Source organism: Ambystoma mexicanum, chromosome 12 (genome assembly GCF_040938575.1).
Source record: "Ambystoma mexicanum isolate Mex_15411 chromosome 12, UKY_AmexF1_1, whole genome shotgun sequence".
NCBI classification, from domain to species: domain Eukaryota; kingdom Metazoa; phylum Chordata; class Amphibia; order Caudata; family Ambystomatidae; genus Ambystoma; species Ambystoma mexicanum.
In genome coordinates this window covers 150335043-150351350 of record NC_090936.1, presented here as the reverse complement: position 1 = coordinate 150351350, position 16308 = coordinate 150335043, and positions in this window count along the sequence as shown.

The window sequence follows — 16308 nt, the reverse complement described above, 5'->3', positions numbered from 1 at the left end:
AACCCAATCCAGGAGACAATATGGGTGCAATATTTCCTTGATCTATATGCCCCTCGGCATGCGACCCATGGCAAAGTCAACTATACATGGACCACCAAGGATATTCTAGTTTTTTACCTGAACGATATATTCCTCTAGATACAAGAACTGAGCACCTTCAGACACCGGTTCCAGATGGTTTTATGAACTCCACGTTGAAGGCCGACCCTGACGCTTAGTCTAGGATTATCTTTTCTATTTTAACCCAGGTAGTATACTCGTAGCAAATTCCACAATCCTGGAAGAAATCGGTTAATATGCGCATATTCAAGTGGGGAGATTAAGACTCACTGCATAACTATCGACCAGTTGCTCTTTTTGATGCCCCGGGTAAGATCTTTGTTCATCTGCTCCTCAGAGATATGACTCGCTGGATCCAGCATGAGTCTCTGGGGGACAGGCAGCAATCAGGTTCGGCCCCGGGCCTGGGCACTTAAATAAATCTTTTGGCACTTACCTTGGTTAAGAAAAGAGTCATTCATTCAGGTCAGACGGTATATATGGATCATCAAAAAAGGAAGAAGTGTCGCTATGCCGGGGGTAAAGAGCTGAAGTGGGGGTCATTTGATTCCTAGGCCTCCCCTGAGTAGCTCTATGTATAAGCAATAAATGCTAGGGTCAATTTTTTGAGAACATAAAACCTCTTAGTACAACATATGAGATATAACCGTGAGGCATTTTTCACATAACAAATGTTTTTTAATATATATAATATAATATATGTCAAGTATTAGACGAGTGAAAAATCAACAAAGAACTAACAGAGAAAAAGCAACAACAAAACTTTTTCGTGAGTCTTCAAACATATAAAACAAATTGGTGCGGTGTGGCACACACCTAAATTCGATCTGTTATTTCATCACAGAAAGAAATGCATTAAAGTCAAAAACGGTGGTGTCCAAAGAGCAACAGATATGTATAACGGTAAAGATTTGGAAAACTGAAAAGATATAACCGGAAATACGGTTAATGTTGGCAGCAAAGTGCTAGGACCTGGGTATGTCTATCTGTCCTGCCAGGGTCTCGGGGAGAATTCTATCCAAGACAAACACCCTTTTGTTGTGCTGCTCTAATCAAGGAGTCTATCCTTAATGTTCCCAGTGTGAAGATCTGGAAAAATAAAATCAAGACAGAAATGGCCTGGGATTATTGTTCAGGTATATCGTCTGTTTCCAAGGTTTTGCCAACGCAGTGGGGGAATCTATTCCAATGGAGGCGAAAGGATGTGTGGGTAGAAGAAAAAATAATCCCAGCACTCCCCTCACGTTCTTGCGTTTCGGCGGAGACTGGTCCCATAAAGGTTAAGGATCAGTTTTAATGTTCCGCCTTCTTCAGGGCTGGTGAGTTCTGCAAAGAGAATGAAGTAAAGGAAGAGTTCAGTGTAAAGAGGAAAGGAAAGACTGTAAACAAATATAGTGTGAGTTCCCTACCATGGGTGTCCTGATAGCTAGTTGAACATTTTTTAAAAATGAAGTGCGGTCGTGAAAATTGCACTTGACATAAAATCTCCATAGTCAAAGAAATAAATAAATAATAAAACTAGTGGTAAAGTCACCAAGCACTTCCTCCTGTGTCTGCCTAAAAACAGGGAAGTGGTGGAAAAGAAGTGATCTCATTCTAATCCAGCATGCTCCCCAATGGTGGTGCCCCACAAACCGAGTGATCCCAGCCTGTACCAAACATGTGGAAATCATGATGGGTACCTGGACGTCTATTAGGGAACAGATCCAGTGTGTGCGGCGGTGCCGTGGAGCTCCCGAGGGGAAACACGAACAGCACTGCTGTGTAGTTCAAAGCGGGCCCGCTGCAGTCAGCTGCAGTCAGGGCAGCCGTCAGCTGAAAAAACGAAAAGAAGTAGGGGGGGCCCCGGGGAGAGGGAAATTGTAAGTGGAGCACAGGCGGAAGGAAAAATACTGCGCCAAAGTGGACGAAAGAATGACTAAATAGAAAATAAGGGAAATGTAGAGGGCGTCTCCCTGGGTAGTCTGCGTATCGTGTACGCGGACAGAGTGAAAAGTTTGCTCTGTGTAGTGCAGGGCGAGGCCTGTCTGTGACGGAAGACGCCGAGCTGGAATGTGAACGCTCATAGTGGGCGGGAGGGGGAGACGTGTCAGGCCTTGATTGGCAGTCAGTGCCAAGCCCGCATCCACAGCATGACTCAACCAATGAGTCTGCGCGGTGCTTCATGAAGCGAGCCCGTGGCGTGGCTCGGTTGCCAGGGAAATGCCTGGAATGCGCCCGTAGGTGCGGCGGAATAGCCACAATGGCCGTGCAGCATCCGCAGGGAGTCGGCCTGCAGAACAGAATGTAGATGCCGACTGGGGGTGTGTACAAAAGACCGCTGGAGCGGTACAGGTGGGCTAGACCCTCAGGAAAGGGAGGAGAGGAGGAAGGTGGGGGGGGGAAGAAAAGAGAGAAGGGGGAAGAGAAAGGGGGGGGGGAGGGGAAAGGGAAAAGGGAAGTAGGGGAGGATAAAGATTCTGTAGGGGCTAGCTCGAATCCCACATGAGGATATCGAGGAATCATAAGTTGATGAGGTGTGTTATTATGTTCCCCCACCAGGAGGGGACTGCATCAAATGTGCGTGTGGGTAGGGGGAACAGTCCACAGTAAGTAGTGGGCATGGATGTGCTGGTCCTAATTCACAAGATATCTGTTTAAAACTGGGGAATGTTAAGTTCATTTAAGCCATGTTCACAGGTGTCCAAACGATGGATCCACCTGCTTCTAATGCGAGAAGTCTGGTTTGGACGTTGGGACCTGATTCGACCCTTTCTAGTACCCACCAAAGGAGGTCATCTGGTGTATGTCGATGCTCTAGGTAATGTGTTACCATCGGTGATGTAGTGAGCTTACAGCGAATCCTAGATCGATGTTCGGATATGCGGGCCCCCACCTTGCGTGTGGTCTGACCTACATATCTGTATCCACATGGGCATTGAATGCAATAGATTACCTGGCTGCTCTTACAATTCGTGTGGTGTTTCAAGGTCCATGGTCTCCCATTAATGAGAAAAGACTTGGTTTTCATGGTAAATTTACATACTGAACATGATCCGCACGGGAAATGCCCAGTGATTTTGCGTAAATTCCATGGTCCAGTGGTGAGAACGTCCCGTGTGTGCACAGAATGTACTAAATGTTCTCTAATATTCCTCCCTCTCTTAGAGGCAAATCTAGGAAGTGGTTCCTCTGGTAACATTAGCCTCACTATAGGCCAGAATTTTTGAATAGACCTTTTGATTTGAAATGAGTTAGGGCCATGTGTGGTGACACATGTGATCCTGTCTTCGGTTACCTGTTCTCGTGATGGCTCAGATGTCAAAAGGCTGTCTCGATTGGTGAACCTTGCCCTTTTCTGGGCAGTGGATACCAGTTTTTTAGGATACCCTCTTTGGTGAAGTCTTTCCGTCAGTCGATCCGAGTGTGTATAGTAATCCGGTAATGAAGTGCAGTTCCTCCTGATTCGCAGGAACTGCCCGTATGGTAAATTCTGTTGCACGTGATGTGGGTGGTCACTTCTAAAGTGAAGCAGAGTGTTACGGTCTGTCGGTTTTCTGTAAAGATTACATGTGAGTTTGTTGGTTGTATTGGATATTTCTAGATCCAAAAAGTGGATAGTCTGGTGGTCAAATTCCATTGTGAACTGAATATTGTTATCACAGGCGTTGAGCCATAGTAGGAAATCCCCTAGGGAGGATTCATCCCCTGACCACAGGAAAATGATGTCGTCAATATACCTCTGCCAATTGTGTATGTGTACCAGCCATGGATTAGTTTGGTTGTACACATATTTGTCTTCAAAGGATGCCATAAATAGGATGGCCAAACTGGGGGCGAATGTTGCCCCCATGGCTGTACCCTTGATTTGTAGAAAGAATTGTTTATTGAAAATGAAGAAATTTTTACTCAAGGCTAATGTCAGAAGTTCAATGATGAATTCAGCCGGGACCCTAGATTGTGTGCTACTGTGGGTCAAGTGTTCGTAAATACAATCAATGGCTGCCTCTTGAGGTATGGACGTGTAAAGTGATTTGATGTCAAGGGTGACTAGATATTGAGAAGTGGGGTCAAACGGAAGGCCTTCAAATAATTGGATGGTGTGAGTCGTGTAGCGAAGATATGATCTGGTTCCGATGCTAATGGGTTTCAAAAAATAGTCAATGAATTTACCGATGGGTTCCAGTATGGAACCGTACCCCGACACGATAGGGCGCCCTGGTGGGTTCTGAATGTCTTTGTGTATTTTGGGAAGGGCGTACAAGCATGGAGTATGTTCCTGGGTGGAGGTCAGAAAGGATGCTTCTTTAGGTGTGATCCAATCCCGGTCAACTGCGTAAGCTACCATCTCTGCAATCTCTGTTGTGATTTCACGAGTGGGATCTAATTTAAGTGGACGGTAGCTAGTCTTGTCCTCAAGTAGGTCCATAATCATGTGACAGTATTGTTCGTTGGTCATGATTACAATTCCACCCCCTTATCAGCCGGTTTTATCACAATGTTGGTGTTCTCAGCTAATTGTTTAAGAGCTATTCTTTCTTTCTTAGTAAGGTTCTGGCGTGTAGAGATATTCTTTTTGCTCAGTTTCTTAATATCCCTTAACACGCATCTTTCGAAAGTAATGAGATCCTGTGGTATCAGTCCTTCAGTGAACATGAAGGTAGAGGGGGGTCGGAGACCGGTGTCGTTATTGTCCTCCGTATTTTCATGTTCATTAAAAAAGACACAAAGTCTTAGAGCCCGGAAGAATCTTCTCATTTCAATTTCTGTTTTATACCAATCCGTATTGGCCGTGGGGACAAAAGACAGACCCTTAGTAAGGACAGAAATTTGTCCAGATGTAAGATTCGTGGCCGCCAGATTGAAAATAGGTAGTATGGCATGCTGTGACGTTATCGTTGGCGTCTCCCTTGTCTCAGACGTCTGCGTTGGCCCTGATATGGCATGTTCCATGGTCCAGGGTACATGGGTGGACCCCATCCTCCTCCCTGACCTCCTCTTCCTAAAAAAGGAAATTGTGGTAGTTGGGGGCCTGGGAACTGTTGTGGGTCAAAATGGGGTGTATATGGTGAATAGCTAAAGTTGGATCCACTGCCCGAGGATCCACTGCTGGATCCAGAGAAGGTCACTCTTCTTCTTCCTCCCCGCCCTCTATTATTGCCAGCCCGCCTCGTTGTTTATGTGTATTTATATAGTCAGCTGTTGTATAAGGGTACACAACTTCCGTGTTAAACTCTTTAATGTCTTTTTGCAGTTTGTTAGTTTTCTTGGTAATGGTGTTTGTTTTAAAAATATCGAACTGTTTGTTAAGTTCGTTCAGTAATTCCTGTGTGTTAGTGAAGGCCGAGTTGTTTTTGAACTTTAATTCCTCACTCTCTAAGGTTTTCTGTAGGTCGTGACTGATCCGTTGTGCAGTAGTTATAGTAAGGACCATAAGATCCCGACTGCACTTTGTGGCGATGAAACTGAAATTAGTCATATATTCTTTGTCTTCTAGGAATAGGCGTGGCTCATTTCTTACAATGAGACCCTCCGGGATAATACTTGATCTTAAGTACTCCCGAAGAAAATGCCCATGTAATTCAGTTCTGAAGGTTTTCTTTTTAAGTTTAAGAATCTCTTCCGTAGTGTTGGTTAAAGCTTGAGGTAGGCTCGGGTCTATAGAATCAAAAAAGGAGTGGCCTCTAATGAATTCAGACGTTTGTTCTTTTGTATAGCTGAGTGTGGCGTTTTCTGCCATACTCAGAAGGGATGTAGTGCATGGAAATCGGTTGTGGGGCACCAGATTCAGGGCGCAAAAACTAGTGGAGAGACATAATACAATGATTATAGAGTAAAGCTTATAGGTAGGCAGAAAAAGAAAATATGTGTATGGGTATACAAATGTTCTCCAGGCTGGGGAATATAATTAGAAAGTTACGTAAAAGTCCCCGTCGTGGAGTTCCCCAACCAAACAACAACCTAGGTTGTCAAAAACACAGAATAAGAAACATGAGCAACCCCCTCAGAGGAGGGGGAAGAAGTTTCGGTCTGGCCCTTGGGGAGGCACTTGCGACACGGGGCATCTGAAACTATGGATCATCAAAAAAGGAAGAAGTGTCGCTATGCCGGGGGTAAAGAGCTGAAGTGGGGGTCATTTGATTCCTAGGCCTCCCCTGAGTAGCTCTATGTATAAGCAATAAATGCTAGGGTCAATTTTTTGAGAAAATAAAACCTCTTAGTACAATATATGAGATACAACTGTGAGGCATTTTTTACATAAACGTTTTTTAATATATATAATATAATATATGTCAAGCATTAGACGAGTGAAAAATCAACAAAGAACTAACAGAGAAAAAGCAACAACAAAACTTTTTCGTGAGCCTTCAAACATATAAAACAAATTGGTGCGGTGTGGCACACACCTAAATTCGATCTGTTATTTCATCACAGAAAGAAATGCATTAAAGTCAAAAACGGTGGTGTCCAAAGAGCAACAGATATGTATAACGGTAAAGATTTGGAAAACTGAAAAGATATAACCGGAAATACGGTTAATGTTGGCAGCAAAGTGCTAGGACCTGGGTATGTCTATCTGTCCTGCCAGGGTCTCGGGGAGAATTCTATCCAAGACAAACACCCTTTTGTTGTGCTGCTTTAATCAAGGAGTCTATCCTTAATGTTCCCAGTGTGAAGATCTGGAAAAATAAAATCAAGACAGAAATGGCCTGGGATTATTGTTCAGGTATATCGTCTGTTTCCAAGGTTTTGCCAACGCAGTGGGGGAATCTATTCCAATGGAGGCGAAAGGATGTGTGGGTAGAAGAAAAAATAATCCCAGCACTCCCCTCACGTTCTTGCGTTTCGGCGGAGACTGGTCCCATAAAGGTTAAGGATCAGTTTTAATGTTCCGTCTTCTTCAGGGCTGGTGAGTTCTGCAAAGAGAATGAAGTAAAGGAAGAGTTCAGTGTAAAGAGGAAAGGAAAGACTGTAAACAAATAGAGTGTGAGTTCCCTACCATGGGTGTCCTGATAGCTAGGTGAAAATTTTTTAAAAATGAAGTGCGGTCGTGAAAATTGCACTTGACATAAAATCTCCATAGTCAAAGAAATAAATAAATAATAAAACTAGTGGTAAAGTCACCAAGCACTTCCTCCTGTGTCTGCCTAAAAACAGGGAAGTGGTGGAAAAGAAGTGATCTCATTCTAATCCAGCATGCTCCCCAATGGTGGTGCCCCACAAACCGAGTGATCCCCTCTTGTACCAAACATGTGGAAATCATGATGGGTACCTGGACGTCTATTAGGGAACAGATCCAGTGTGTGCGGCGGTGACGTGGAGCTCCCGAGGGGAAACACGAACAGCACTGCTGTGTAGTTCCAAGCGGGCCCGCTGCAGTCAGCTGCAGTCAGGGCAGCCGTCAGCTGAAAAAACGAAAAGAAGGAGAGAGGGGGGGCGGGGGGGGGGCCCGGGGAGAGGGAAATTGTAAGTGGAGCGCAGGCGGAAGGAAAAATACTGTGCCAAAGTGGGCGAAAGAATGACTAAATAGAAAATAAGGGAAATGTAGAGGGCGTCTCACCTGGGTAGTCTGCGTATCGTGTACGCGGACAGAGTGAAAAGTTTGCTCTTTGTAGTGCAGGGCAGGCCTGTCTGTGACGGAAGACGCCGAGCTGGAATGTGAACGTTCGTAGTGGGCGGGAGGGGGAGACGTGTCAGGTCTTGATTGGCAGTCAGTGCCAAGCCCGCATCCACAGCATGACTCAACCAATGATTCTGCGCGGTGCTTCATGAAGCGAGCCCGTGGCGTGGCTCGGTTGCCAGGGAAACGCCTGGAATGCGCCCGTAGGCACGGCGGAATAGCCACAATGGTATATATGGCCTTTATCGATTTGAAAATGGCCTTTAATTCAGTTCCAAGAGATCCTTTGTTGTCAAAGGTGGAAGAGGCAGCATGTCCGATATATATTGAAGCACTTGTTTCACAATTTTATTCAGACACATCCATACAAATCAGGCTGAACCAAGATGTACTCTTGACACAACCAATGCCAACATTCAGATGTCTAAAGCAGGGGTGCATTTTAGCGCCTGCTCTTTTTAATTTGTTTATATTGGTCTCCACTTGATAAGCATCATCTCCTATCCGCCAAAATTGGGATCTACTCCCTTACCATGGCTCCTTTACATGGCTGATCTTGTTATTTTAGATAAAACTGGGTCTACCAAACTCATTATCGGCCCTCGAGCATTATGTAAACAAGAATCAGCTATTAATGTTGAGAAAACTAACATTCTCATTTTAACTGCAAAAAAGCTTTCAAGGAGCCACACACCAAAGTGTTTTTCTTATAAAAGCCTTTGGTAACTCTGGATTGCACAGAAAATATGGGAAAGTTTCCTGTAAGCCATTACTCACCTTAGCCGCACTGTTGAAGATGTTAATGCTCCTATACACGGACACCTCAATTAGAATTAGGTTAGATGGTGAAGGGGGATTAACAGCACCCATTAGTACATGGCGTGGTGTCAAACAGGGCTGTGTGGTTGCCGCTTTTATATCTGTCTGATATGGGGTTGGAATGTATCTCTTCTCAATTGTGCCCAGTGTAGGCTGGTTGCTATGCCCTAAGCTAGTTAGCTTATGTGGACGACCTGGCCTTAGTTGACCATACACCTAAGGGTCTTCTGTGCCTTGTAAGATCTCATGATATATATGCACAAAAAAATGGCTTAGAAATAAACATAGCGAAAAGTAAGACTATGGCATTTACCCCAAAACCATGTAAAGGCTAAATCTATCCATGCATGCTAAATGAGAGAAATTGGAGAATGTAGATACCTATAAATACATAGGGCTGCATCTACAGAGGAACTTAAAATGGGAGAAACATTGGAATGCGACAAAATGCAAATGTAACCAAGTACTCAGTACGATAAATTGCTTTGTCTATAAACAGGGCGGTATGTCCTTTGAGACGGTCTTGTTGTTATACTTGACCAAAGTGCGGTCCCTCATATTTTATGGTATTGAAATATGGGGAGTGATCCTCAAAGTTATGTTGAGACAATACGAAGCAGGTGCTCTCGGTAAACTGTTTGGATTACCCTCGTCCTTGCCAGTTGAATTACTGTACTTGGAGCTAGAAATGTCTGGCATCACATATGATGCAATTAGGAAAATTATTGGTTTTTGTGATAAAATGTTGACAATTGGTAGAGAGACTATGATCAGTGAATTTGTGGACTCATTTTGTCGACTTGAAAGCGGATTGATATGCATTTGTATGAAATGGCAAGAGGGATGTTGTGGCGTCAGAGGTGATGGCGCAATATGTATTCTAAAGAGCTGCATGAAATACAAAATCTATGAACATAGCAAAGAGCAGCACCTGATTAATTTGTATGCGACAAAAAAAATCACACCACCTTCTGTGAATATATATTGAGGAAAGATATTAAGCCTCAATATTGAACAGCATACCCAAACAGCGTTATAGCAAGGCAATATATAAGGATTACATTTAATGTGAGCCTTGCATTATTAACCCAGGGTTCCAGCTTGGGATGCCACACAGCGGACGGTTTTGTAGGCTGTGTGGCACTGATACCCTTGAGAGCCTCGAACATTTGATTTTAGACTGTGAAAGCCTAGGTCAATTGGGTCGGAAATATTTAAAACAGTACATCCCCCGCTACAAAAACACTAGAGCAAGGGGCAGCCGTTTCCATGTCCTTGCCCCTAGACACAGGAACTCCCTTCCCATCAGCATCAAAAAAGAGAAGTCTTTCACCAGATTAAAAAAACTACTAAAAACCTGGTTATTTAACCAATATTAGCAACATGTGTTTCGACTGAAACAGTAAATATTTGCACACAATTATGTGTATTATCCCTGCTTGTAAATAGCCTATGTATTTTGGTGCTACATGTACAATGTAAGACTAAATGCTAAGCTGTCTGCAACCACGCCGTGATACCCAAGGGCCAGGGCATGTAACAAATGTAATAAATAAATAAATAAATAAATACAACAATAGTATCTTTATAGAAGATTTTACTGAGATATGGCCAGAATTTCTTAAAGGATGTGATTTTAACTTAATATTTTATTTAGTAAAATTGTATTGGAAGTGTACTGAAATCATGAAGATAATCCGATTTAACCATCGATCATGTATTTTTACATCACCTTTTATTGTATTAAAAACTATTGGGTATATTTGAAAATTTTATATGATGAAATGCACATGCTTTTATGATGAAATGTATTTTTATAAGATTAAGTTGTATTGTTGTTGTTTTTATATGTTGTATACACAAAGCTTGTTGGTAATTGTGTATTAAATAAATGAATAAATTACTCACCTTATATAAGCAAAAGGTGGTCCCTACTTTAATTTATGTAGGAGAAACTAAGATGGTACTATGCCAGCCTGGAGCAAAATTGAGGACTTCTTCTGGAGGAAAGTGCTATCTCTTCCATCAAGTCTTCCAGTTCAAATGATACTCTTTGAGGTGGGGCTATGATCATTAAACATTATGTGCATATGGCAAATTATGACCTTGTTCAGGAAATTTATTCTGAGCAATGGCAACTCTGTTTCAATATTGCCAGCCATAGCCTCATTATTAGACTCCAACTCGGACCACTATTTGAAGCAGATATTTCACTAGATTTACTTTTTTCTAACCCAGATTGAGACAAGATAAAACTGTGGCACTATGATTGGAGGTCTACTTGGGAGCAGTGTAATAAAAACAATAATTTTAAGAGTGGCCATTTTGATTTGAAACCTTTTAACCAAACAACTTCTTATCTGATGACGTTCCTGTCACCAAAATGTAGAGAATTGTTTTTAAGATTACGTTTTAATTTATGGCTGACTCAGGACGTTCTGGGGGTGAGATTAAAAAGCTTGATGGGGGGGAAAGAAGCTGGAAACTTTGAAGCATTGAGTGGTCTTGTGTCCGCCCTTGCTCCCAAAAAGAAAGTTGTTCTTACAACATCTTTTCAACTGAGTTTTATCAGCTGACATTTTATGGGAAAAGATTTTTAGTGGCCAACATAAATCCGTGATTTTAGCAACAATCAAATTCTTGTTATTTTTGGCGATTTAAAATTTCTAGTTAATAGAGATTGTATTTTATCATGGAATTTTATTGACATTTAACAAAAAAGAATCTGACTTGTTTTAATATTGGTAAGGTTGTTTTTTTCCTTTTTTTCCTTTCTTTATTTTTTCTTGTTAGGGAATGTCTTGGCCGTTGTTGGTGTTTGTTGTTTATTTAGATGGTTTTCTGATTTTCATCTTTTCTCTGTAATCTTTTCTCATTGTTTTGTTATTTTGTTAATCAAAATTGTATTGAAAGGGTGAACTTTGATTTTCAACTATAACAATAAACAAAAGGGTCTATGAGCGGAGCCCGTCTTCCATTTCGTTGGCTTCTAGCAGAGATCGCCGAGGGTGTCCAGGGCAGAGGAGCCTGTTGGAGGCAAGGAGAGGAGGGTGGGGAGTGATATGGGCCAGAATTTGGTGATGGGAGACAGGGGAGGGGAACCTAGAGAAGCGTTGGGTGGATGACGGGTCTGTGGAACCCTCTGGTTGCTCCAAACTCGGGCTTATACCGGCAGATTGAGCCCGGGCTTTGAGAAACCTGATTGGCTCCCTCACCCGTGCCAGGTGCTAATATGCATTACAAATTCAGTTACTGCGCATGATTAATATATTCCATGAAGATAGCTGAACACACTGCACAAGCTGTTATCACTGATGGCCTTACTGACTCCTTGACACCGAAAGAAGGATCAAGGCTGTTTATTTCAAAAGCGTCTCTAACGGTTGCTCTATTTCGGCCATTTTGGCCATCTGTGGCACCCACCTCCCTAGTACAGGCTTACCTAGACCCAGGTGTGCATCTAGAGATGGTTCTGTCGGGAAGGCTGAAAGGCAAATGCCTTATCTATCGGGCTCCCTCTGGGAATTTTCCTATCAGTGCCCTGAACTGGCACTTCCCCAGATTCCTTAGGGGGAACTGATGGTTCAAGTGTGCCGACTTCAGACATCCTGGTCCAGTCTCTCCCTCAGGTGCTCCCATTCTCTCATTTCCCTTCATCTTAGTACTCCATATGTTATACTCATGCTGTACCTCTCCCATCCTGTCTTACTCCCCCCCAGTCTGCTTCTGACCTCTCTTCTGTCCCACCGATATTCACACTCTCACCCCTACTTCTCCACTCTCTTCTCATAACCCCTACCCTACTCAAGGATATGATGCTCTACTCACCTTCCCCACAATATGGTGCCCTGCTCACTCTCCATGAATATGTGCTAGACTAACTATCCAGGGATATGGTGCCCTGCTTCCCTCAAGGGGTATGGTGTCCTGCTCACTTTTCTCTACTACTCTCTCTCTCTAGAGAATCTTCTCCTCCCCCTTCTCCCTTCTACTCTCCACACATAGTCCCATATCTATGACTCACTGCCCGACTCTTATCACATGCTCTCCGCCTACTCTTCCAACTACGCCCCCGCTTCACTCCACCCTCACCTCTACTCCCACTACCGCCTTGCACTCTCACCACACCCTCCTATCATACACTCTATGACTCATATGCTAATTCCCCCAACGTTTTATCTCTCTCTCTCGCTCTCTCACACACACCTTTTGCACCCCCTTTCTGACACTACATTGCATACAAGTGGTACTGATCTCTCTCAAAACCAACACCTCACCTGTATTCTGCTCCAACTCTGGCACCAACTCTTCAGCTATCCACTCCACCATCTGTCCGTCCTCCGCCTGGTATCTAAGTCCACTTCCACGCTCATTCCTGCAACCCACACTCTGCACTCCAGTCCTTTCGCTTTTATCGTGTTCTTTGCATTGTTCTGACTCCCCTGCCCGCTTCCATTGGATGCTGCGCTTACTTGACTCTAGTGACCAGTCTAAAGCTCTACTTTCCCCAAGGGCTGGGTCCTTCAGGTCAAAGCTTTAAGAGCCCTCTTGGTCCCGTCACATTTTCAGTTTATGGTTGCAGGGTTGCATCTAGATGCTCAGGCCACTTGATTTCCTGGTGATGTTCTTCTTGTGCTGTGCTGTTGAGTTTTGTTTCAAATTCGGTTTGGGGTTTCCCCTGCTCCCCCTGCATTCTCTACTCACCACAGCTCTTCCTCTGTTACCCCACCATTTGCCTGCGGTCAGTCTGATGTTGGCAGATTGGATCTTAGTTTTCCCGTTTCTATTTGCATGAAAATCCCCAACCCATTCTGTTTTCCACTCCATTCCCCTAGTTCCGGTCCAGGATTTTCTGGGTTGCTCCCAGGTGCATGCTGAAAGTTGCAGTTTAAAAAAAGCCAAAAGAGATCTCTGGTCAGTTATCCCTTCAAAATATCCCCACCAAAAATATCGCCGTACATATGGCCGTTTGTCTCGCCATAGGCGATATTTTTGGGGGGGATAATTTGTGGGAACAGGGGTTGCGGGGGGTGTCCCCCACACATTTTAAAAGAATGCAGGGGTTGCGGGGGTGTCCCCCACAGCGCCCATGGGTCAATATCGCTGCAAAAATATAGTGATATTTTTGTATCGCAAGTTTTTTGCTGGGATATTAACACATGGAACCCTCTGGCCAGCAACATTACTGGAAGGTATCATGTGAGAGGTGGTGGATCTGGCATTACCATTCAGGGCACATTTAAGGACTGTGCCCCGCTCCACCCCCGCCAACTTCTCCCCACAACTGGGACAGGGCTGGCCTGGTCTTGCACCCAAGTACCCCCTGTCTCACGTTGGGAGGGGTCTCGATCCCCTAACAGGCTCAGGCTCTTGACCTTGTCACAGTTGTGCTATAGCGAGCAACAAACTATATGCATTACAGTGAATACAGAATGCATTATAGCATTGATCAGATCAGCTACAGTCAGGCAGCAAGCTCAGAGCCTCAGCGATGGACCATATAATATCATGGCATATATTACTTATGCTTTGTAGAAAATGTGCTTTGACCGCTTTACATTTTCATTTTGCATCAGAAAGCCAGGTGTGGGGGGAGAGAAAGAGAGGAAGAGAGAGGCAAAGAGAGAGAGAGTGTGAGAGAGGGTTGCATACGAATTGATCGTTTTACAACTGCTCGAATGACAATTGACCTTTTCACAATTGACCGAATTGTGAAGGTCAATTGTACCATATATGTGGGGGGAAACCCCCCACAATCCCCCACCCAACGCCAAACCCCCCAAAACCCATATATATATATATATATATATATATATATTTATTTAGGTCAATTGTGAAAAGGTCAATTGTGACCCTTTAAATTCGGTCAATTGTTCATTCGAACAATTGTAAATGAACAATTTGGGTAATACCTGAGAGAGAGAAAGAGGGACAGACTGATGCAGGAGAGAGAGAGAGAGAGACTGCTTGATTGCTCTTGGCAGGGGCTATAATGACAATGGATTGAAAGTCAAACTAGCACAGCGTGGAATAAATAGGCTGTCATTGGCAAGCTCAGCAACCGCTGCTTATGAGGGCCACCATATGCCAACAACTACGCGGGGGTACTGCAAACCCTCCAACCGTGAGAACTCCAAATTCCTATGGTACATCGCTGAGGAGAGATTTGCCTGACCACAAATGTTGACTCGTAACATTCCTCTCACTTGCTTGGTTATCCCTGATCCCTCGGATTCTTGTATGGAGAATTATCCATATTGAAGTTCACCTTTTCCCAACCCCTCTTATACGTTGAATTATCTGTAAACCTTTGTTGAAAACCTAGACAAATCTCTGGTCGCTTTGCTGATTCCCCGGTCCATGACACAAGTGAATAGAACCAAAGAAACGACTCCCGATGACTGCTTTAAGTCTCTCACAAACATTCACCAACTGAAGCAGGTACTTGGAATGTAGGTGCAGGACAAGAAAACTGATATTTGACCTGATATGCTAGCATACCTTTGGCTTTTTTGACCTCAATAGCAGTTTTTTGTCGGGTTTGTATAAAGAATAAAGTCAAAACTACCCCTCTGTGACTCCAGGTTATAAATATCTTTTTAAACTCCACTCAAAATCTACTGTTCATCTGGCATAGTGGCTCTTAGATGGTTGGAAAATGAGCCCATTTCGGATTAGGATTCTGTGAACCCGCTTGCTGGTTTTCTGATCCCACTATTCTTGCACGTGGCCCAAAATTCACCTTAAGAATGTTGACCTGTTGTACATGTCACCTATGACGTGCCTCACAGAACCTCTGTCGGGAGGTTCGGATCTGGAATAACACCAACGTTCTGATGTTTCAGTTATCGTTGATCCGACCTCCGGGGGCCATACAATAAAACCCCTCCTTGACTTACTTCTGTGTCCTGCCTCTTTACTTCATCTGGCGACGAGGCAGTGGACCCCAGCCCCCGGAGCACACCGGATTATGCCCTCACCAGCCACCGCCCGCAGGAACGGACAGCTGGCCGACCTGACGCACTGCTGCCCGCCTCTCTCCAGCCCGAGGGAGCAGCGCAGGGCAGCGGCGAGTGCGGTGAGAACAGGTGAAGCGATCCTTGCACAGTGGTTGGCCAGGGCATCCAAACGCCCACCTAAGGTACTTGTTTTTTTTTTCTGCCTTTTGGGAATCCGTTGTCTTCGCTCCCCACAAGAGCATCATACGAATCGCCGTCTAACGGCGATTCGAGAAAAGGACCTTAGTGCGTGAGTGTACGCACAGCCATCTTTGTTTTCCATTTACTGTAACCATGACAACCATGCCGCTGGGCTCCGCTATAATGAAGCTCGCTCAGAGAAGTTAATACTTCGCTAAGAAGGAACTGAGCGCCAGCGAGGGCAACAGCGCCTCTGCATTCAGCCAGGTCCAAAGGGTGAAACACAGATAACGGTCAATGCACAAACACGACTTGCTGCAGTCTCTTGCACATAGTGCAGATCTGGCTACTCACTTAACCGAGAGGTTAACTCACCCATCAGCTCACCCTCTCAGCAAAAAGGGAAGCCTAGTTAGTAATTGTGATCTTGATGTGCAACTCATACTGGACCCACATGACCCTGGACTGAGGGCAACCATACACGTCCTCTTTCCTCATCAACACAGAGCTCAGTCAACACCTCCAGCTCTGCCACATCTGTCACATCACCATGCAGAATATTCCTCACCCTACCCAGTTCCTTGCTCACCCAGGAGCTCCAGCCTGTCCCTGGGAGCAGTGGATTGATGGGTTCCATGTTTACCTCAGGGCCATTGGTGGCAACAAATTCAATGACGATCTTAAGGAAGC